At 35.3% G+C, this 25818-nt stretch overlaps 1 protein-coding gene across 1 annotated transcript in view; it reads right to left on the reverse strand.

Moving 5' to 3' along the window:
* The window catches only part of Sox5 (SRY (sex determining region Y)-box 5), an 844441-nt gene that overhangs the window by 657531 nt on the left and 161092 nt on the right, over nucleotides 1-25818 (reverse strand). The window lies entirely within an intron of this gene.

Genomic DNA, 25818 nt, shown 5'->3' on the forward strand with positions numbered 1-25818 from the left:
TAAACATGTCAAAAGGTTGGTTTTCCATTAATACCAGCAGGAGTAGAAAATGACACTGCAGTTGTCCTTGGAACAGAGAAGCTGACAGGTTTGCTGAAAGGTTCAGCCATTGTAGGATTTTGTTAAAAATCTAAAGGCAGCAGCATTTCTCTTTGAAGTTCTGAAACATCTTGGAAATCAAAAAGCTCAACAAAGAATAACATGGACAATAGGTTTTTCAAACCTCTATTTTTATTTCACTTGTAAAATATTATGCCTACTAATTTAGAGTGTCAATGTATTCGGAGGTACAAAGTCAGTTCATTAAGAATTATCACTGAAGATGCCCAAATAGACTTCCCATTCAAAGGATGTATGCCAAGGTCTAACAAGTCTAATTTAAATGCCCTACTTTTCCCTCAGGCATTCCCCAACAATTCTAATTGAAAGGCACTTAACAGATACAGACCCAAAACCCTGAGTATTATATACTGGCTCGCAAACTGAACATCTTTTCCATACAGAATGTGAAAAATGAGATTCCCGGTCGTTTGTGTTTTAATTCTGGTAGTCTTTTCTAGTTAACATAAACATATAAATATTATAGTAAAAACCAACATCCAATAAATTTCCTGGAACAGACAGCTCTATTATTCTTTATTAGAATACTCAAGAGAGAAATACACAGATTTCATACAGCAGCAACTAGGCTGAATGAGACAGCTCAGACAGACACAAGAACTTAATCTTACCAACACTTATGCAATTAAACATGCTTTGCCACTTCTAACAAGTGGCAGGTCTTCATTATCATTCTTATAAACCTGGTATGTAGGAATTTAACTTGGTTCATTCTCATCCAATGTATGCTAACACTGAACGACTGTCGTGAAATACAGGTCACAGTTAAGACTTAAAATGCCAAAAGTCCTTCTAATTCTGTTAGAGCTCAGACAGCAAGACCCCCAAAGCAAGGAACTTTAGCAAGCTGAGTACTATAAGATGACGGAGGCTGAAAGTCCTCAGAAGCAAGGTCTCTCTGACTACCCCCTGCCCTCCTGTCTCTACTAAACAAGTCACTGAAACCAGAATTCCTTTTCCCAAGGTGGGTGGTAGAGACTAGAACTCCTCTGCCCTGAAGAGGTTATAAAGAAAGGTCATTCTTCCAAGAGGAAGCAATGCCACACAATCAGGTCAAGAACTATCTAACCAGACAGGCCTTGCTGGGCGCCCACCCCAGCCGCCTCCTATTTGAGCCCACCCTTGTGTCCAATCACATTTCTACATGGTAGATCCCCTCTCCTGCAAACCTGAGCATAAAACAGACAGTTTTCACTAGTCTTTGGGTCTTTATTCTGAAGATTCCTGTGTCTCATAAAACTTGAATTAAATAAGTCTCCTTTGTTAACCTGTCCGCCATTACTATAATGAAAGGTAAGAAGAGATACAACTTTACACCTGCAATCCACTCACTCAATGTTTAGATGTCTTCCTTGCATGCCAAAAACTAAATATTTCCTACACTTAATAAAGACTACCATCTACTGCCTGCCTCCTTTGGCCTGACAGTCTATGTTATACTCAGATCTGAGTGAACATTGCAGTTCCCTTTAAGGAGACGTGACTTTTCTTACTTATAGCTAGGATGATTGCTACTCGAAAACTGAATTAAGAGCACACTATATTACCTCATTCCCCCATACACTTCAACATCACAAATGTAGTTATGAAAGAATTACTGCTTTAAAAAAAATGTGCAGGGCTGGACACAGTGCTCCGTGGAAAATGCTTGCCTGGTATATTGCAAGAGCCTAGGTTCAATCCCCAGACTGCAAAAATGGAAAACACCTTTTTAAAAAAATATATATATAATAACCTCAATTTAAAATTTTGGGTTTTAACTGATGCATATTAATTATGCTTTGATTAGATCCTTACCCCTTTACCATTTGTTTTTAAGTCCGCAAATCTCATTTTTTTTCCCTTTGCCATTACCAGAGGAATAAATTTCAACAATGAAGAGGGTCGTGGAAGAAAAATCATCCCTCTATATATTCTCATAAAAACAAGCACGCTCCCTAAAAAGCAGATTCACTTCTCTCACCCTAGAAAAGAAAAACATACCTTCAACAAACATTCCAATCATATCAGCCCTGTGGAAAATCAGGATAATAATGAAACAAGTTAATTTCCTAAATGCCAGTCTTATATGAATAAAAGCAAAGACCTATGAAAATGTACCTCTAGTATCTAAGCCCAAACTAGTTGCTGTTACAATTTTCCACACTTGTCTTCCCTCTTCCATAGAGAATGTGTTTGGTTTCACAGGTAATTGATAGCCTTGAGCACATGTAACTTACAATCACTGAACGGAAAGATTCACTTTGGCGAATTAAAATGGAACACTTTCTCCAAAATAAAGGGGGAAACCCAAAAACCTAACGGGATTAATAGGCAAGCGTTTCATCTAGTTTTGTATTTAATTTGATGTCATGAAGCTTCAGGCATCTAAAGAAAACATATCTCGTTTATTCTTGTAAGTCTGCAAGATTTTGGCCTTTGGAATAGAAACGGTTAGGTGGGGAGGGAATTGTTGAATTCTGTATCTATGCTTTAAAAAAAAAAGGGTTGACCATAACCTGAGGCCCTAGCTCCTGCAGAGTGCCTGTTGTTATGAAAGCAAGGTGCTCCACACGATCTAATCATAGCACTAAACCTTGTTACAAGCCCTTTTACAGCTCCAATATCTGGGTTACATGGAAACACGCTAGAGAGCCTCCTTGTACTATGAAATAAATGTCATTCTGACTGGCATCCTCTCTTCCAGCAAGTAATTTCCCTCTGCTGATAAATCGATACAGCAAAAACAAATGAGAGCACACAATGGGCACAGGGAGGATTACATTTTTATTCATTTCAGAGCCCCTGCAGCCAAGTTTTTTAAGCACGATAGCAGAAAATGATGCACTTGAGCTCAGAAGCAAGAGACATACATAGAGACACTGAGATAAGGAAAGAAAGACAGAAAGAAAAAAAGAGAAAAGGGAAGAAGTGGGAACAAAAGAAAGCCAAGAGAGAGGGGAAGCAAGTGTATTCTGACCAAGCAGTTCAGACACAAACTTGTTTGTGAGAAAGATTAATATTTGAATTCTTGTTCAGATCTTCACAGAAATAGTCAAAGAAACACGTGTGCATCTTTTTTTTTACTTCTCTAATGTTGCAAATAATTCGCAAAGGATCTAAGGTTTAACTTTTCTTTGATTGATTAATTATTGATTAAAAAAAACCCATAGGATCCACACATGAAAATTTCTCTAGAAAGCCCAGGACTAGAAATGGTGAAAAAAGACACTGTCACCCTTATTCCTCTGGAAGTCCCCTCAAGTCACTTCATTTTTCATTGTCTTTAAAGTGATGATAGAAAGGGCAGGACAAAAGGAAAGCAGCAACATGGTCACCACTCATAAGAGGACAGGAAAGGGCCCGTATCATGAAAGGTAGCAATTAATTTTATAAGCACAAAATAACTGGAGGTGTCGTGTGGAAGAGATGTGGTACATATTTTATGGTGAAATTTTTAAGATACATTGCCTTTTGAAGGCAAACTAGAAAAGGCCGAGTCATAAAAGCATAAAACCCCCAAGATTTCTGTGAACGGATGGTATGATGATTTCTGTTATTTACTATGACATTAGCAATAAATTCTGTTTATAACAATGAAAGTAAAAATGAGAGAATTCTAAAGGCTTACTATAGAAACTCTATGAATGATATGCTACTATAATCCTTAAGCTTCAAATTAACTCTGGAACACATTACTTAACTAGCCGTGCCTCAATTTTTCTCACATATAAAATTGGAGGTGGTGGTGATAGTGATGACCTCTGGGCTTTCCAGAGAATTAATGACTTAGCAAGTGCTTAAAACAGTTCTGGACTCAGAGTTGGCATCTCACGAGTGGTGCCCATCACCATACTTATCACCAATTTCTTCCGGAGTGCCACTCCTTTGAAGTCAACATTTTCTTTACGGCCTACAGGGTCCAAAGCACTCACAGAATACATTCTGTATACTAGATTAGACGGTCAGTGTGTTTCAGTGGACACAATTTTTAAATATTCTTCCCTGTTTTGTGATATTCCACAGAAAGAAGTCAAGGTAGAAAACATATCACAATACCTAACACATAGTTTTCAATTCTTTTCCTGGACAACTGAAGCGTAGAAGAGAGTTTGTAGTTATTCTCTATCAAAAGGTAACAGATATTTCCTATTATCTTTGAAATGATAATTTTAATAATTATTTAATATACACAGTCTTACAGTGGATCGACCTGTGGTTTTCTGACTTTATAATGATGTAAACAAGATAAGCAAGTCTAGCATCTTCTCCAGTGAACCTTCCCATGTATTTTCCCCAACTGTTACCCCTCCTTAAATCTTACTACACAAAATATACTGTACATGTATGTGCATCTTTGTTATCAGCATAAAAAGAGAAACCTTTTTGGTCTCCTAAGAAAAACTTTAACTTGAGACTATCAGCCCCATAAGCGACGATATCACCTTTCAGCATGCACGTACTACATCTTGTTAGGAAAACAGTTCTCCACTTATTAGAAATATTGGGTCCACGCAACTTGAGAAAGTGAGCTAATCTGCAGCACTGGAGTTGTATGGTTCTGCCATGTTTTGTTTTTAGCAAAGATTTAAATAGTCCTCTGTGATTGTGTGATTTTGTCATTTCTCTTTCTTTCCCAGGACTGAGGATTAAGCCTAGGGCCTTTACAATGAGCTACATCCCAGCCTCGCTTCTTTTTATTAATTCGGAGACAGTGTTTCACTAAATTCCCTAGGCTGGGCTGGAACTTGCAATAGTCCTGCCTCAGCCTTTCAGAGTACTGGGATCACAGGCCTTCCCCACCACAACTGGCTTGTGTCATTTCTCTTAACCCGAATCCAGAGCAGTACTTTCAGGGTATAAGAGGTATGGTAGTTTATTAAAGATGCCTGAGAAGTTATAAGGCCCTCTAAGGACAATTGTAAGGGGGATGGGGAGTAAAGTGGAATTGTTTCCAATTAAAGCAGCTAGGGAATTAGGTAGGTGGAATGTAATTATATACATTGGAGTTTAGCCAGCCTTTTCCACTCTTTCGGGAAAAAAAAAAAAGTGTTCTGTGATGTTTAATGAATAAAGAGCTAAGTACAAGTTTAACATCTCACCCAAAAAATGGAATAAGATTTCTAAGTCCTTTCCCACAAGATGAGACATTCTTATTTGATGAACCTGAAGTTTCTTTTAAGTCCCATACTTCAACCTAAAATTATTATCTCATAAAGCAGTGTCTTTCAAAATAGAAGCGTTAGAGAAGACACAGTGAAATACCTCTGGCAATCAATAGAAGAAGGGTCACCATTTATATGAAATAGAAGCTGAATCCAAAGCATTTTAAAATACAAGTCTTGTCAAGTCATACCCACCTATACCTAAAATTAAACAGGTTGGTTTTGTTTTCTTGGCTACCTGAAGAAGTCTTACAACAAGTTGGTTTTGCTCAAAGTGTACAAAGGCTTCCCCAGGGACTATGCCCCAAGGCAGGGTGCTGAAAACTGATACCCTTGCAACCTTGGGAAGCTCTAGATGTGTGCCCATGGGCTATAAGCAGACATTATAACCTTCGTCTTGGGGCACAATGAAGATGTGAACTGAATAAACGCTTGAGAAATATCATAGATTCTATTAGATGCAAAGAGTGAAGTGTTAGACACCTTTTAGCTCAACTTTCATTTAATTTACGGCTTTCCTTTTTGTAGTCTGAAGGGACGGAAAAATTCTTTTCTCTAATTTTTTCCCCTTTCATGACTTGACCAGGAAGATGAAATGGGGGTGCTTTAATTACCATTCAGAGCCAAAGGCTTGCCCTTTGATATGGAAATCCCTCTCCTACGAAGGCCTTTTCCCAGCCCCTTCTCCTTCCAGGGTCCCAACAGGAATTTTAAGTAGCTTTGTCACCAGCTGACAGTGAAAGCTAACTGTAGCTCTTTCCTGTTAAGTTTTGTTTTAAGTTACATTATGTTTCCTTCACCAAATTGGCAGAGCTGAGACTAAGGGGAAAGGAGGGGAGAGGGGAGAGAGGACGAGGAGGAGGAGGAGGGAACGAGGGAGAAAGGAATGTGAGGGGAGCAAGGGAGGAGGGGCTGGTGGGGGATAGCTGACTCTGACCATCCATTAGAGTTGCTGGATGATGGTTTCTACCCTGTCAGCACGAAGCGTGGCCCCTCCTACACAAAGCCTCTCACTTTAAACACACACACCGAGCACCAACTGATGAAAGCTGCCACGTACAGTTACCCCGTTATTGTCATCTGCCTGCTGCATGACTCCCGGCTTTGCTATAATTATTAATTGCACTTGTCAACTGTCATTAATTCCTCTTTAGCATCCCTGTCTTTCAGTAATTAAACAGAACAGCCTCACTGAGCTCACTGTTTAGAGCCCCTTGAAAGAGCCCACTGGGCTTTCTGCTGAGAAACCATCAGGAATACAATAGAGCACTTCAGAGTTAACCCTTTGGAAGTGTGAATAGCGGGAATGGCTTTCACAGGTTTGGGTGGCCGCTTGCTTCGTGGGTACATAAGGTCATGGCCAGATGCCTTCTAAATGAAACCATATTTTAAATGTTTCTTTCCTGCAGACAGGGGGTATTTAAATTGATGGAGAAGTTGGAGAAAGGCCTTAGGAAAAATAAAATTTCCTAATTATCATCACGGAATTTTCAATCATTTTCTCATTTGATCTTAAGCTCTGTGTTTTGGAGAAGCCAAAATTTTCAAAAGTAATTTCCTGTGTTAATTATATATTTACATATATGCCCTATATTATGCATAAAGTTTTTCCAGGTGACTTTTGGTTTCTCTAAAGTATAAGAAATGTAAAACAAAAGGATTAAAGTTCCAGTTTTTATTTATCCCTTTTCCTGGCCTTCTAAGTGGGGATCCAGCTGACATGCTTTTAATTATACAACCGGTGGCTATAAACACATTATTTTACTTTATTTTGTAAAGTCCCTATACACAGGAACTAAACCATATTTAGCATATGGCTCATAGCCTCAAAATGTTCCCTAAATGAGCTAGTCTCACCTAATGAAAAGACAAATATGCTCCGTGGTTCAGTCTGAGTAGTAACTATAAATGAAAATTACTATGTTATCATTTAAAATGACATAATGCATAAAAAAGCACTTTAAAAGTGTAAAGTACCATAAGATGTCACAGTAATATTTTATCACTGTTGGCTTAGAAAACTCAATTCCTTTGATGGTGTCAATCTTTTTTTGTAACTTTAAATTCATTAGCAATTACAGGTAAGTCAAGGTTCTGTTGAGAATGGGGGCTACTTAGCCATTCTTGAAACTGCATTATTAACCATATTTAAAAACTAACTGTTATTTATTTAAACAACTAACATTGCAAAGCTTCTTGATCTAGCAGTTCAACTGAAAAAAATGCCATAAAAATTTCTCTTGAAGAAAATTAGGGTGTATGGAGTTGTGGAAAATAAACTAAAGTAAATCTGAGCACTAGGAATCATTACAGCTATTTCCTATAGTACCTGAGCTACAAGACTTTTTCAGATACGAGGTGAATGCTTTCTGCAATAATAACATTAATTGAAGTATAGCTATGTGTTCTATGTACTGTATATACATTAATTCATTTAATGCTCAAATCTCTATGAAATAGGTACTATTATCTCAATTTTAGAGATGGAAAAACGGAGCAAAAAGTAGTTACAGAAGTTTTCCAAGATTGCACAGCTAGAGAAGAGCAGTCAAGGACTGATGAGCCTAGGGGCCCCACACCCACCCACTCGTCTAGACCATCTCTCTGGGAGCTGGAACACTCACCTATGTAGGTTTCCATTGCAGAGGTAATGGAACCAGGTCTCTGGTGGTGTTCTCTTCAGAAAATAAGTTTATGTCTCTGAAATGCTTATTGCATGATAGAACAAGTACTGCACATCTTAGGAACTTGCCATTTTATTCATCCAGTGTGGAACTGTGTATGTGACGGTGGGGAAAAAGTGGTATGAGAAAGGAAAGAAAATGTGTTTTGCAAATGTGGACTGCTCAGCTATTCTTGGGCACTGTCATTCTTGTGTGCAAATGTCAGTCAAAGTGAATATATAGAGAGATAGATGATAGATAGATAGATAGATAATCATTTATATACAAAAGTATTGAGCTATTAACATAGTTCCATGTACTTTTAATTTAGGATATACTGCATATTTACTTTGTTCTAAATGTTAAGAGAATAATATAAATCATGATTCTTAACAAAAATGAGTTTTCAGATTTACTGAGGACAGAATTTTAAGACTATACAATTAATGTAATACAAAGTGCTAAATGGAACACAATCAATGAAATAGATTACATGAAACAGCTAAGATCAATTGCAAGCAGTTACAGGGAGGAAAAACATGACTGATTAAAATAGGAAAAACTTTCTGAGATTTCAGGGTATTTAACAGTGGATCAGGATGTCTTGTTAAGTAATAAATATTCAATCACTAGAAACATGCAAGTTGAGGGAAGATCTACAAAAATATTATACAAAAATTTCTGCAGTGGGTGTAAGGTTAAGCCAGTTTAAACAGTGTTTACTGTCATCTTGCATATCTTACATTCCATGATTCCACAAAATAAAATCTAAGCAAAAATGGGGAGCTTAATTTTTCTGTTCTTTACAGAGAAAACACATTTAAAAATTTGGCATTTGTCTTTGAAAGGTGAATTTGAAATTAAAAGTGTTAATGAGAGTAAAGAATAATAATTACCAGGTACCCTTTTCAAACAGCTACTACAAAATGAAACGGACCTCCTTAAGTGATGTTTTCTTTTCATTATTTAATGTGTTTATAATAAAGAGGGAAAATTTATCACAATGTCGTAAAGAAGTTTATGGGATGTTAGATCACACACTTTTTAGCTCTTTTTTCTTTCTAAAGTGCTACAATTCTAGCTGATTAACAGTAAATCTAACAAGTTAATAAGAAGTCGGTATTTTCAGTCTTTGAAGAGAAATGAAATTTAGAAATAACTTCCCTCAAATTTGGGTGGATGAAGCAGTATATCACTAAAACTGTAACCTCTAAGGCAAGATGGTATAGATTCAAGTCATAGCTGTGCTATTTGATTCTTCTATAAGCTAGGGCAAAGCATTTAATTGTTCTGTGCCTCAGTTTCTCCACCTGAAGAACCAAGATAATAATAACAATATTTTATAGTTTATTCTGAGGGCTGAATGAATTGATCTCTGTTAAATGCTTATAAAATGCTCATTAGTGTTAAATATTATGTGAACTATACTCTTGTCATTGATATTTAAAATGTAGAACGTGAAACCAGAAATATTAAATTTCAGAGGAAAAATAGTGTCCATAGATCTAAAGCTAGCATTTTAAAACTCTCTTCATACTCTGATTACTAGCCATTCCTAGTGCTTAAATCTATATGACTAAATTTTTTAGCAGGAAAGTTAGCTGACAAACTCAACCTAAATAATTTTTAAGTACATGAGCCATTTAGGACTCTGCAGGGAAGAATCATTCAACTGAATTTGTAATACTTGGATTTACCACGGCAACCCACACCCACTCTCATTAAAAAATATTTATGCAGTTTCTGTTAGGAACCTTCTATTACATTTTATTTTTGGTTTCTTAAGTTCCAAATCTACCGCTGTCCCACCCATAGCTCGTAACTACACCATACCCCATAGAAATCTCTGTAACCCGCAGACGCAGCGTATGCTCAATATTGACACTATTCCTGTGGGAAAAGAGAATATCAATGACATCTTACTATTTACCAAATTAGACAAGATTCTGCATAAGCTCCTCAGGTTGAATTTAATGTCCTGAAATTTACAGACTATGTGTTACTGCTATGCTAACATTTCTGAGCCAGATTGAAATTATACCGACTCGGAACTTTTCCTTACGCTTTCTCAGGGTCCTCATTTCAAACATACAAGGCCCAATTTAAATGGCCATTGTTTAGCTACACCCGTCTAGATTCTCTCTTCTGCTCCACAGCCTTTCTCTCCTCTGTCCCCTGCCTGTGAAACGCCTCCCATTCTGATCATGAAATAAAGCCGAGACCGTCAATTGGAAAGAATATGAGATAGTAGAAACACAAACGGGGAGAATACATATTAAAACAGTAAACATATTCCACAAACATTTATCTTTGGCTATAGAGATTTCTCATTTAGTACAAGCATTATAGTAATGGATGACAAAAGGGATGCTGATAGTTATGCAACGTACAGGCATGATTAAATAAAAATAGACCAACCGCTCAGGGATAGTGTATCTAGTAAGAGGAGATCAGGAATTTCTCCCAGTGAGTCCTCTAGAACAGTAATCTCCAACTTCCTGGCACCCTCTGGTGAAAGACAGTCTTTGCACAGATGGGCACAGTTCTATGAAAGACAATCTTTCCATAGATGGGGTAAGGGGTGGTTTTGTATGAGTCAAACGCAATACATGTATTGTACAATCAAACCTCTTTGCTAATGTTACTCTGAATTTGCTACTTCTCGCCAGCTAGTAACATCACCTTAGCCCCATGTCAGATCATCAGGCAACAGATTATCATAAGGTGCCTGTAAACCAGGTCCCTCACAAGCACAGTTCAGAGTAGAGTTCAACTCCTACGAGAATGTAATGCCACCACTGATCCAAAAAGAGGCTGAGATCAGGTACGGTAATGTAAGTGACGTGCAGGGACTCCACATGAACAAATATTAGACCAAAAATCTGAGGTTATACTAGTAGCAAGCAGACCCTACCTTGAGACAACTGGTGTGCCTAACAAGGACACCTTCTGCATATAGAGTACTCAAAAGTCAGCCATTAACCTTTGCTTTCTGCCTTTCACTGGAGGAAATGATGCATTTCTACCATCCCCACCTCCACCCATCCCTCACGACTTTCAATATTTCATAGGCTAAGAATCCTACTGAACTTAGTATTGTGTCCTGTGTGAAAACCAATATCATGCTTGAAGCATTAATGTTATAATTGTACTATATATAAATGAATCTACAGCCCTTTTTTCCATCTGACCCTCTCAGCATAACTTCTGAAACACACTGGAGGGACAGGTGATAGGCACAACCCAAGTAGGGTTACCGTCCGCAGACCGGAAGGGCATTAAATACTGTCTCCAACATACATCATACAGAAATTACTCAACAGAAGGTGAAACAACACAAAATGTGTTGAATTTCATTCCCTACATTTTGAGTAATTTATTAATGCAGAATCAAACCACATGGTGAAAATGAAGAAAGCAGATTAGAAGCTCAGTTAATGAAGGTATCAGAAGCTGCTGTGTAACTAATCCGCATGTACCTGACAAACACAAACTTGTGGAACATTTATATATACTATTTCTTTTATCACAGGTCTGCTACTTCAAAGGAAAATTTCTCTAAGAAATTTTAAGTCATAGTTTAGTCCAGTTAGATTCCTGCACACTTTTATTTTCTAGTCGATACACAATCTTAATCTTCTTGAAATTTTAGATCATAATTCCAAGAGTTATTAGGTTGGAAAACAGCTTCTGGGCAAATGATGTTATTCCAAAAACTTTTTACACCAGAAATAGTAGTTGGATTATTTCTGCCTCACAAATAGTCTTAAGGCCTGGTTTTTAATGAAATGTAAGTATTCTGACATGAGTGGTTCTTACTTTTAAATAACACCACTCTTAAGACAAAAGGGAAAGCCTAATGGATAAATAAAACTAATACATAAAATGGTTTTTAAATGGTTAAAATTTGCTTTATATCTACCCAACTCAAAAATGCACTTTACCTTACTCTTCTGTATTCTACAGTATTAATGGACATTTTTGTGTTTTCTTCTTTTTATTTTCTCTCTTTTATAATTTTTTCCCCTTTTTCTGTTTTAGCATTTCTGGGGATTGAGCCCAAGGCATTACCTCTGGTATCTATGCTCTATCCCTGAGTTACATCCCTAGTGCCTTCATATTTCCTTTTCTAAGGATCTGTTCAAGGATCAACCAACACATTTGGTTCTGCTAGGTTTTTTGAGTCTTAATCCATTAATTCATTGATGAGTTCATAGCTGGAAGTACTGTTAGGAGATGGGGCCTTGTCAAAAGAGTTGAGTCAACGTAGATATGACATGGAAGGGTGTGTCCCCAGCTCTTTCCTTTTCTCTCTCTCCGTTTCCTGGTTATCAACGGCTTGAGGAGCTTTCCTTGCTGCGGCCTTCTGCTGTGTCATTTTTGCCTTGGAGCCAGCCAAACTTGGACTGAACCCTCTGAATCATGAGCCAAAGTAAGACTCTTCTTTAACTCGTAGGTGTCAGATACTTTGTCCCAGGGACAAGGTGCAAACATGAAATATTACCCAGCTTCCAGATATAGATCAACCCTAGACACAGATTAACAGAGGCAGAGCAGCTTCTGGAACCAGTACATCCCCAATTTACCACTGAGATTTTCTGTGCAAATCCTGGATAAATGTAGTGGAAGCGTTATAGCATATTAACCATGCCATGCTGACTTCATTTCAAATAAACTGAACATTTCAAAAAACTTTTTGTTCCTCTAGAGATTTTCCTATTAAGGAAAAGAATTTAAGTATGCTTCTACTGTTATCCACATGTGTAGAAAATGCTGTCATTGGAAAAACTGAAGATCACTACGTTGATATTTGATGTTTAAAAAATAATGTTTTTCTTAAGATGAACGTGATATACATTCACTAATAAAGGTGAAAAAAAAGCAACAGCATACAACAAAAAGAAGAAAAAGTTTTTAAATGAGTTATAATGACACAGTCTAAGTAAAGCCTTATAGCATTTTCCAGTGTTTTTATTCTATGAATGATGTGTACTTGCACACAAGCATGTGTATGCATGCATGTGCATGCATAGCAATTCAACAAATGCTTCTAAAACATTTACTTTAATTCAGGTTGGTTTCCCACATAATTCCATTATTTAAATGATATTTATAAACACTACATCCTACAGGTACATAAAGAAATATACTGTAAATATATACTAGTATTTATTAAATACTTATGTAATACTGAACTGAACATTTAACATTGAAGAGATACAATAAGATAAAAAACTACAGGGAACATTTAAAAAGTTAATACAGTCAAAGACACTGTTACTAATCCATCTAAGAATAAAATACCTTGCTTTACTTCAAAAATATTTTTCCTCTTATTCTTGGCAATGTGTCTTTTGTTTGTTTGTTTGTTTGTTTTTGTTTTTCTTCCGGTACCAGGAATAAAACTCATGACCTTGTGCTTGCCAGGCAGGCGCTTTGCTGCTGAGCTAAACCCCCAGCCCCTGGCAATGTGTCTTTTACTATAACAAATTTTTTAAAAATTTAAACATTCATTCTATTTTTTTATCATGCCTTGTATTTATTTATTGAAATTTAATATTTATTAAATATTAATAAAGATTTATATGCTACAGAAATATTTCTTTACTTTACACATGTAGGGCAGATTTCTGGAAGGACCAATGCAGTCCTGCAATTGACACCACTGGCTGCAGTAAGCGAGGCCCAATCTCAGTGCAATCTTTTCAGCATCATTTATTGTGGCATTTTCAATCTTTGCCAATTTGTTAAATGAACTATGATCTCATGCTTAATCTGCATTACTTGGTTACTCATAAAAATCAAACATCTCATAAGTTTTTTCCTTATTTGATTTCCTCCTATTAATTGAATATTTATGTTATTTCTCAACTGTTAATCTGTAAGCAGTTTAAATCATTTTAATTGTGTATGTTGAGCAAATGAAATTGCAGAGAGTTGAACAGTTTTAACAAAAATGGTGATTTATACACTTCAGTTGGATATATTGTGGATATAACTCCCAGTTCCTTGTTTGTCTGTGAGTCTCACCACAGAAATGCAAAGGAGCTTTTACATCCATATCCTCAAACTGACCAGAATTTTTCTTTTGTGATCCTTGACTTTGGTGTAATACTTGCAAACAGCTTCCAATTGACCTACAACTTTTATTTATCTACACTATTTCTTAATACTTTTATAGTTTCTTTGGTTCACAATTTAAATATTGAATTCTTTTACAATTTACACTGGCAATAATAAACTTTTTTCTGAGTACTTAGAAAATTATCTTAAAACATTTCCTTTCACATAGATCAAAAGTACCAAAAAAGATTTCTGTATTAAAGAAAATTTATCATGTTAATAGCAAATTACAGATCAAACATGTTTACATTATATCACATCACATGAAAACATCAGTGATTTACTGTAGAACATAGGTTGATTTTTTTTTTACAAGCAATCTAAAAGATGCATGGATAGAGATATCCCTCAACAAAACAAAGAAAAGAAACCATGATGCATAATTGCTTAAATATTAGGAAACATTTATTACATTTTATAAAGAATTTCAGTAGTAGTTCAGCTTCATTCCATTATGTAAAATATATGTTCACTTACAGAATGCCACGATGAGCAAAACATCTTCCACTGAGAATTCTAACTTTCCAGAAAGCACTACAGAAACCAGCTGGCTGCAAAGCATTTCCTAAAATTGAATTATTGTTGTGAGAATTGTGTCTTTTTCCCTTACTGTTCTAAAGAAAGTTACAGAAACAAGCAATGGTTTGCTCAGACCCAGCATTGTAAAGATTTCTGGTCACTAGTTCATGTATTATTTTATTGGAAGGACAATTTTTCTTACTTAAAAATAATTGCGGAACAAGAGCACAATGTTTAATCAGTAATTACTAAGCTACTAAAAGTCACTCTGTCATCTATTAAAAAATATGACTTTTCCCATAACTTTTGAGTGATTCTAAGCCAGTACTGTCTACTGATGAAGCAGTTAGAATCCATAGCCAAAGGAATAAACATAGACCTTACTTTTCTGGCAGGATAGTTAGCACTTTTGGTTTGCTTCAAGCGCCTTCACAATGGTTTGTCAAGAGGCAGTATCTAGTTCTAAAATCAGTACACTGGATCGTCTTAGCCATGACTATATTATGTTATTTAAACTGATATACATTTTGAAATGAATGCTGCTATTCAGATTGTACTGAAAAAATACCCCTGGTGAATTATATGTGCACACACTCGAAACACCCAGAAAATAAGGCTACTAATTTTATGTTAACCTATTCAAATTGATATTGAATATTTGAATGAAAAACATGTAGACAATCAAGTATAATCAAATGTTAAAACAAATAATTTTGTGTTGAGAAAAAATATAAGGGGATGGTGTCATTAGATTTAAACATTCTTTTAGCACGTTTTGTGTAATGCTTTTATGAGTAATATTTTAACTTGATGAGTCAACTAAGAATATATCCAAAAAAGCTTTCATTCAAGAAAACTACATAAACAGGGCTGGGGATTTAGCTCAGCGGCACAGCACCTGCCTGACAAGCACAAGGTCATGAGTTCGATTCCCAGTACTGGAAAAAAAAGAAACAAACAAACAAACAAACAAAAACAAAGAGAAGACAGCTACACAAACAATAAAAAATAACTTGCAATGGTTAATAAAAATTCTGAAAAACAGTGACAAAAACAGAATAGAATAAAAGTTGTATTCCATTCAGAATGTGTATGATCTCATAATGAGCTATTGCATAATACACAAAGGATTCAAGTGCAAAGACTGAACTTTCAGAAATCAATCCTATCATGTTATGCTCTCTTTGGCAGCACATATATTTAAGAAAAAATGTGCATGAGGTTGTGCACAGGACAGTTAGCTACAAAGTATGCCAAATCAGAAGCCTGTATCTGTACAACAAAAAATTGGTGCTTTCTTTTTTCTTTTCTTTTCTTTTTTTTTAAATAATAACCAAGGTTTTGATTTCAGAGGGTCATTGGCTATGGCCATGGTCTTTCAATCTTGTTAATTATTATGTGGTCAGCATAATGCACATTTTTATCTACAGGTGGCGGACCTTTTTAAAATCAACTTCAATCATATTCGGTATTTTGTTTTGGTGTGATTTTTTTTTATACTGCCACCCATACGAAAATGTAGCAGTGCGCTGTTCAGATTTCTCATTAATGTTGCACAATTTACATGACAGATTTGTCAACAAAGGGGCTCATTCTCAAAGGCCGTTGCACCCTGTCAGGATAAATGCCTTAAAAATTGTATATTGCAGGATAATCTTTAATTATACAGAACTCACTTGACAATTTACAGTATACTGGGATTATTTTTACTTTTTGCAGCAATAAAGCATTTTACTTTCTAGATTAGGGTGACTGATGGAAACAAAACTGACTAGATTTGATAAATAGTAAAGGCAAAGGCTTGCTGATCTGCAGGTAAAAGAGAAAGCTGACCGAAAAGCATGTAGAAATAACAACCACTTAGGATCACAAATTATTAACTGGCTAAATGGTTAAAGCAAATAACTATAAACGCAGTGACATTTTGAAAGAATGTTAACTCAGAAGGAGATAAGCAAACTAAAACTCATTGAGACCAACAGTAAAACTAACCACTCTTTGCAACTTACTTCCATAAAATCTCGTATTTATAAAGCTATGTTTTGTTGCGTTGCTTTTGGTCAACTCATTATATAATCCGGTGTTCAATCAAATTTTTTTGTAGTACCAATTTGATGGAAGAATATATTAACATAGAAAAGGATATCAAAATGTTTATAAATAAAATATTCATAATTTTAGAGTCCTCAAATTATCTTACATCTATTTAGTCTAATGGTACTGCCCAGTGTTCTTTATCACATTTATTTGTAAATGAATATTGAAGAGATTAAATACTTACTTTACTATTTTGTTATTTTTCATCTCCAATGTAGGAAAATCTTTACAAGTACTGCATCTTAATTGTTTTATCTTATTTTGAACAATATATTAGTTTAATTTAATAGTTAAATATTCACAATGTATTTCTTTTTTCTAAATATACACTAAGGATGGCCTGGCATGGTGGTGAAACACTGGTGGTCCCAGCACTCAAGAGGCTGAGGCAGGAGGATTGTTGCGAGTTCAAGGCCAGCCTAGGCTACATAGTGAGTTCGAGGCAGCCTGAACTACACAGCAAGACCCTGTCTCAATAAATAAATAAATAAATAAAACCTAAAACTATCTGCTATTTATGATAAATATATGTACAGAATATGTAGTTTTACAAATGTAATAAACAGTAGTCTCACATAACTGCAGTACAGGACATGACCGGCATTCTTTTGTGAGAAATGCCTCCTGATCCAAATTTCCACCTCCCAACCTGTAATCCCAGCTAAACTCAGTCCTTAACATAGACATCAAACTCAAAATTTTTGTAGTACTATTTCCTTGTCTGTCTTTATAATTTTACCATCTACAATGCATCCTTGCATGAATCCATCCAATGCATTAATATAATTTAATATGCCTGGTAACATCTTGAGTTCATTTTGATGCATCTTGATTTTTTTCTGCAAATATTAAGTAGAGCACTAAAATTCTTTCATCCTCCTCACTTTTTATTGTATGACTCTTCTATAAATTTCTATCTTGTTAATGGCAGTTGTTTCCAGTTATTTGGCAAATTGCAGATATTGTTCCTGTGTATATCCTTGCACGTGTCTTCTGATACATATATGTATATATTTCTCTAAGAAATTTATCAGAATTGCTATTACTTGAGCAAAAACACTAGACATTACATTCAAAAGTGATTGTTACACTTCACAATATGATAAGCACTGGTAGTGTTCTGTTAAATTATTTTCATTCCAAGGCACACATGGTAGAATCTCATTAAGAGTTTTATCTCTATTTTTTTGCACTACTACTAAGATTCTGTACTTGTATAAATTGGACATTCAATTAAATTTACTGGTCATTTGTATTCCTTTTTTTGTCTTTTTTTTGGGGGGGTCACTATTCTTCTGAATTGTCTGGATATTTCAATTGATTTGTGTCTTCAAAAATGTACTCTTCATATCACCTTGTTGATGATGGTTTACCATTTGCTCTAACACTGTCTTTTCCTTTCTTGTGATGTCTCAAAAAAACCAAAAAATAGTGTACCATGTGAGCTTTTATGGTCTAAGAAATCCCACCTTATTCCAAGGCCTACCTTCACTTTTTTCTCTTAGATTCTCTTATAGGATTTATTGTTTTGCCTGTTACACTGGAGTCTTCATCAAATAAAATTTATTTTTTTATTTTATTGTATTCATTTAATTTTTTTTGGTACCAGAAATCAAACTCACAACCTCGCGCTTGCCAGGCAAGGGCTGTACCACTGAGCTATACCCCTGGCCCTAAAGTTTTTAAAAGAGACAGAGTCTCACTAGGCCACCCAGTGAAGCCGTGAACTCCAGGGCCCAAGGGATTCTTCTACCTAACTACAGGTATGCAGATCATATCCAAAGGTAAAGCTGAATTTTACATTTGAAGTCATATTGCGATCTAATTTCATTGTTGTAAAATGTAATCAATATTCACTGTACCCATTATTAAAGTTTGTTATTTTCCTCCTACTTTGAAGTGTCACCTCTGTGAAAGGTTCATATTTGCAAGAGCTTGTTGCTGAGCTTTCTATTTTTAAAATTTGTTTACTTTTCTACCCCTCCAGCAATATCACACTTTCTGAGTTAACCGCTTAACAGTTTACCCAGAATGTCACTGGGGCAGCACATTTGTTTAGGTACTGACTATCCTGGGCATTGCTTCGGCAGGTGTCATTGCAGCCAGTTCATTTTTGTAATGAATACATCTGACAAAATTGTTACTTTTATATTTCCTGTTATATTGTCTTATAAAAAATAAATGAAAAATGCACAATTTTTGTTCATCTTATATTTAAATAATTGGACTGTTAGGTGGTTGATAGAGCTCTGTATCTATCAGGGAAGTTTTCTTACACATTCCTTCTTTCAAAGAGTGTCTTGACTATTCTTTGTCTTTTGAATTTTGAAATCATCCTGTTACATTACACACACACAAACACACACATGCAAACACACACACACGCACACACACATCCTTATCCAAATAACAAAGACAAAAGAATCAGTTGGTATTTTGATCATGTCTATACTGTACATATAAATCAATCTGAAAGTGAGGGCATCTTTGTATCATTGGCTTTTTTAGTGTATGACCATGGAATGTCTCATTATTTATTTTAGCCTTTGAAAATAGTATGTAATAAAGTTTCAACATTTTCCCATCTCTTGTTATTGGAGCCTCAATAGAAATTTATACTGATACACAGAAATATAGTTGATTTCTATGTATTTTATTTGTCACTCTTGCTAACCCAGATCATTTGTCAATAGCGATAGTAGGTTGTTCTTTTTTTAACCCTAATAACTTTATTTCTTTACCCAGTATTACTTCACCGACTAGAATTTCTAGAGAAATGAATAAAAGGGGTACTATCAAATAGTTTTCTCTTATTTTTGCTCACAGAAAATGCTTTCAACATTTAACTAAGAATTTATGTTTGCTAGAGGTATTTTATTCGTAGGAAAGATGCTATCCTTTTTTTTTCAGTTTCCTAAGAATTTTTTAATACTAGAAATAGATTTAAATTTTACTACATGTTTACTGCATTTAATGAAATAATCGCATGAAATAATCATAATGAAATGATCCTTTGATTGGTATTTTTTAAGAAGTCTTGTATTTTTAGAATGAACTAACTTGGTCATGAAAAATTATTCTTTACATATACTGCTGAATTTGGTTTGCTGAAATTTTGTTGTGAATTTTTTCCATTTATAATCATGATAGAATTGTCCGTAAATCTTCTTCTTCTTACTATTTATGTTCTTCTTGCTATTTATGTAAGATTTGATAGATTTTACGACCATTATACAATGAGTGAGAACTGTTGTTTCTATTATTTTGTGAAAAAATTTATGAAAAATTAAACAATTTTCCTTGCAGTTCTTCATAAAGTTACCTGGATTAGAAGTTTACTTTGGAAGAAACTTTATTTTCCATGGTGGTACTAGGGATTAAATCCAAAGCCTTGCACGAGCTGGGTAAGCCCACGGGTGAGCTACATCTCCAGCCCTGTAGGGCAATATTTGTTTACTAGGTAAAATGTCAGCTATGATTTTGAAATTATTCAAGTTATCCATTTCTTTTTCAGTAAATTTTGTCCAATCATATCTTTCTATGAATTTTTTAATTCAGTCGACTTTTCTTATCTACCAACATAGAATTATTCAGAATAGTCCTTATTAGCTGTTTGATATCTGCACAATTATCCCCTTTGTGATATCCCCTTTTAAATGCTGATATTGGTAGTTGTCACCTACTGTTCTACACAGTCTCATTAAATGTCCAGAAAACTCCTTCATCTTTTCAACTATAAATTTTAGCTTCTTAGTTTTCTCTGCTGTATAGCTGTTTCCCACATTGATAACTTTATATGTTCTTAAAGTCAGCATAAATTCAGCAAAAAAAAAGTGCTCAGTCTAATTTCTAAAAAAAATTCTGTAAGATCATTATTTAGTTGTGATTTTTCTCACATGGCTTAAATTCTCACACCTGTAATATCCTAAGGTAAAATAATATATTTTAAAACATTTGTAAATATCTAGGAGGAAAGTATTCTTAATTTAGACAAACAGAACTCAAACTCTTTCTCTTACATTTCGCTTCAAATTTTTTCTTCTACTACTTTGAGTTATTCGTTCTTTCTTATAACTTTTTAATTGAAACATAATATTCGTACATCTTTATGGAGAATAGTATGATAATTAAATACATATGTAATATATAATGATCAGATCGTGGTAATTAGCATTTCTTTTCCGTCTAACTCTTGATATTTCTATATATTGAAATGTAAATTCTTAAGATAAATTGTTGGCCTATAAAATTTTACTCTTTCTTTGTGTTCCTATAATACTTACTTAGTTTATAATTTTCCTAGTAAATACTTCATAGAGGCATTTTACAATTGTTATATAGGTGTTCTATACATTTCTAATTGTCATTGTGATTTCTTCTTTTGTGTAAAATTTCATTGTTAGATGAAGTTTTGTTATTCCCTTGCCCCTTGACTGTTTTATTATATTATTTCAAAACCTTGAATATAATTGATACCGCATTAAAACTTATTTATTGATGTAGAATATGGTCAACTTATCTATTTGTTCCATATGTGCTTGAAAAAAGTATCAATTTTACAATAACATGTAAAGTTCTGCATATATCAAGCTCAACGTCCCTATCTGTGTGTGTGTATGTGTGTGTGGGGGGGTACTGGGGATTGAACCCACAGTGAGTGAGTTAATATAGCTGCTATTATGAATTTATTTCTCTTTGTTGTTCTGCTAATTTTCCTTAATATATTTTATGGTTATGTTATTAGGTATGTGCAGATTTAAAATTTTTTGATCTTTCTATGAAATGACACTTCAATCACTTAAACAGTGACTATCTCCAGAAATGATTTGGGTTTTAAGTCTTTTTTGCTTAATGACTTTAAATTGCACTAGTATCTATGTAGTACATATATGTGTAATGTTTTCCATCATTATTTACCTTTCATGCATGAGGAATCTGAGGCACACAGTGGTTAAGAAATGAGCCCAACATTATAAGTGCTACAGTCTGGAAATGAACACAGTCTGTCTCCCAAATCTACCTGCCTATATATCACATACATATTCTTTTTTGTTGTTGTTGTTTTTTTGTTTTTTGGTTTTTCTCCGGTACCGGGAACCGAACTCATGACCTTGCGCTTGCCAGGCAGGCGCTTTTGCCGCTGAGCTAAATCCCCAGCCCCCACATACATATTCTTATATAAGAACATTTTATATGTACTTAAAGTCAGCATAATTCAGTAAAAAAAATGCTTGCAGTGTAATTTCTAAAAAAATTCTATAAGATCGCTATTTAGTTGTGATTTCTCTCACATGGCTTAAATTCTCACTCCTGTAATATTGTAAGGTAAAATGATATATTTAAAAATAATTTTAAAAACCTAGGAGGAAATAGTCTTCATTCAGAACAACAATCCGCAAATTCTTTCTCTTATACAGCAACCACCACCACAACAAAAGGTCTGTAAAGTTTTTCTTTGCATTTTAAATTTTTAGGAATATGTTTCCAGTACAGAATAATCACATTCATCCAGGCACTTGGCACACAACACACAACACATCTGAAATCCTGTTTATTCCGCTTCCCCTTTTCTCCCTTTACCATCCCTTGATCTCCCGATCCCCTTCTTCCCTCTGTTAAAGACTGAAGTAGGCATGTGTACCAGAAATGCCCGTATGCCTGCTTAGCACCAGCAAACTACAACACAGTACCTCAAGCTTCCCTAACCCAAGAGGCTGCCAGGCTGCAGTGCGATCAAGATTTCTAAGTGGGAGTACGCTCTCCTAAAAAGGAAAGCTCATTTCAACCAGACTTTGGAAGAGAAGAGCTGACAAGAATGTGGGCTGGGATATTTCATCTCTCCTCAAATAAACACATATATAATATTTCAATAGACAGAGGAATTAAGCAACTTATAAACCCTTTTAGAATCTTATATCTTTTATATTTCTCAAATTTTAATATTAAACCACACTTATTATTAAAAAGTTACAACCTATGAGGTAGGTTAAATCTCAGGAGCTCATTATCCAGTGTTAATTACAATTTATGTAATTAGTTTACATTATTTTTATGTTGGCATTTACATATATAATATTCATACATGAGAATGTATATATGGGTATGAATGTATATGTTTGTGCACACAAACTTGGAATTCACTGTATCCTTACTGTAGATTGACTTGTTACATTTAATATAAAAGCACATATAATTTCATGTGCTTTAAAAAGTTATTTACAAATATTTTATTTCCTGCATTTTATCCTACTGTATAAGTGTATTTAAATTTATATAACTACTTTTCTACTGCTGACCAGCTAAATCAATCTCAAATTCTTTCCATTATAAGTATATGAAAATGAACATACTTACATAAATTTGTTTCCTTTTAAAATTATTTCACTGAATAGGCTCTTGGAAGTAAAACTGTAAGAAGTTACTAGCTAAGTCCCAATAAACAGTCTCTTATTCTTTCACTGTTAAAAACTTTCTAAAATCTTATCCTCCAAAAGAAATACTCATTTTCCATCTTCTGCTATTGCTTGGAAGAGTCATGTGATAATGTTCTAGCCAATGAGAGCTAGTGTAAGGGAAGCGCCTTCTTTCAGATGATGTCCTGAATGGAAGAATCATGCTCTCCTGTAGTATTTCCTTCCTATTGCTGAAAAATGGTCATTATTGGTAGAATATCACCTTTGGATAGTCAAAATCATTAGGTCACTGTTACATGCTTAGTGTAGTGGCAAAAGATACAGGTCTCAGATTCCCAAAGACTGTGCAAACACCAAACTCTAACTTACACATTCAGACTTCACACAAGAAAAAATACCAAATTCCACCCTTTTTAAGTTATTATTTGGGATTACTTGCAACCAAATATTTTCCCAACCAACAGTGAACATGTGGCATAGGATGCTTTGAAAACATTTCAGAATCTTAACAGAGATGGCCAAATCACTTTCTAGACAAACTGACCAAATGCAATTTATCTAGCATGCTGGAAGCTTCCCCTCTCCTCATATCTCTAACACTGTATTACCACTCCAAAGTACTTTTTACCAGTCAGACGGTATTTGTGGCATAACTTTGCATTTCCTTTATTAGCTGTTGAATTCCAACTGTATTCCTCATTAACTGTTTGTTCCTACATTATCTTTTATATTAAGATGTTAATACGTATCTGTCATGGTTGATACATTGTGTCAACTTGAGGAGTCTAGAAGCTTAACTAAGGGACTCAACAGTTCTCCATCTGGAGGTGAAAAGGACATGCCCTTCCTGCGCTAGGATGTTGCTCATTGTGTCAACTTGAAGGTTAACTCAGTGACTAAGCATGGGGCCAGGGTCCTTACTTTGTATAAACCCTATGCAGCCTCAAACTTACAAAAGTGAAAGACTTTGCTACAAGGAGAAATCCTCAAAGCACCACGTTCCAGAATGGCGGTAGCCACACAATGTTCCAGAATGGCAGTGGCCCCACCAGGTCCCAAAATTGTGGCTGCATGAAAAATTTGTTCCTCAGAATCAGATTGAGAGTTCTCAGCTATCCTGGTACTTCACCCCTACAGCCATGAGAGAAAAAAGCCTGGCTACTGCTCCAGCCGGCAGCAGACCTTCACATCATCCACGTGGCGCTGGTTTTAGGCACATGCAAAATGCAAAATGCAAGAGTTCTGAGGTTAAAAGGCTTCCACCTCGATTTCAAAAGGCCTGGGAGGCCAAGCAGTGTGCCCCTGAGAGGGCAGTGTGTGAAGCTGTGAATAAAAAGCCTAAAGTGCAAAGTTTAAAAAAGCCAAGAATGTGGATCACTTTTTAAAAGCTGCAAGGAGTGAGCAAAGCAGCCTAAGAGAGGAACCATGGGAGCCATAGCCACTAAAAGTGCCATAGGGTTGGAGTCACACAACCCTATGGAGCTCACAGTGTGCCACAGATTGCTTCAGATGTTGGCCATAAAACTATAGGACTTAATGTTTGCCCTGCTGCATTTTGGACTTGCTTTGGTCCCATTCCTTTGTATTCCCCTGTTTGTAACTTTTGGAATAAAAACTTTTATTTTGACCTATTAAATGTTGAATGGGTTTAACTTTTCATTTGTACAGGGGCTTGCAACTAGAGTTTGCCTTACATCTCTCAGACAAGATTTGGACTCTTCAGCAATGCTGAAACTATTAGGACTTAGGCAACTCTTGAAGATGGACTAAATGCCTTTTGCATAAGGGGATGTGCATGAATCCTTGGGGGTTAGGTGCAGAATGTTATGGTTCTAATGTCATATAATGTTGATAGACTTAATATTGGATCCTAAGGGTTGCTAAACCTGTGTTGCAACGTTCAAGTTATAAAATGATAACAAAAAAAAAATGATGTCTTTATATCTGAGGACTGGTTTAAAGAAATATGTCTGATGCCAAGTTGACAAGGGGTGGACTGTTATGGTTGATACTTTGTGTCAACTTGAGGAGGCTAAAAGTTTAACTACATAACTCAGCAGTTCTACATCCTGGGATGAAAAGGACATACCGTTACCACTTTAGAATGTTGTTCATTGTATCAACTTGAGAAGTACAGAAGGTTAACTAAAGTGATTGAGCAGGGGGCCAGGATCCTTACTTTGTATTCATCCTGAGCCTGTGCAACAGGAGGGCATTGAGATGATGTGAGAGCTACACATCTCCCAGGTGGGGCAGCCTGCTTACAATATAAAGGAGGAAAAGAGGCTTGCTCTCCCCCTTTCGCTCTTGTTGCTTTTGCTATCTTTTCCCACCTTGGAATGCTGCCTCTGTGCTCTGCCACCCTGCCTTGGAACCAGCTAATTATGGACCAAAACCTCCACCAACTGTGAACTAAATAAACCTTTCATTCCTTAATTTGGGCATTGGGCATTTTGTCTCAGAAACAAACAAAAGAAATAACCAAGACAGTATCTTTTTTATAATATGTAATGGCTCTTTACATTTGATATCTGCCACATTTATTAGAATTAGTTTCAGTTTGCCATCTGTCAATATTAGTTATACTGGAGGTTTTAGACATAAAACTATATGTTTTGTTTGCAATAAATCATTGGTTTTTGCCACCTTTCTAAGTATAATGATACATTATTCACCATGCCTTCTTTTATATTATTCCATTTGTCTGTGAACATATGATGCCTAGTTCAGAAACATTTT

The sequence above is a fragment of the Chinchilla lanigera genome, unplaced genomic scaffold (genome assembly GCF_000276665.1).
Source record: "Chinchilla lanigera isolate Chin_1 unplaced genomic scaffold, ChiLan1.0 scaffold00012, whole genome shotgun sequence".
Taxonomy (NCBI): domain Eukaryota; kingdom Metazoa; phylum Chordata; class Mammalia; order Rodentia; family Chinchillidae; genus Chinchilla; species Chinchilla lanigera.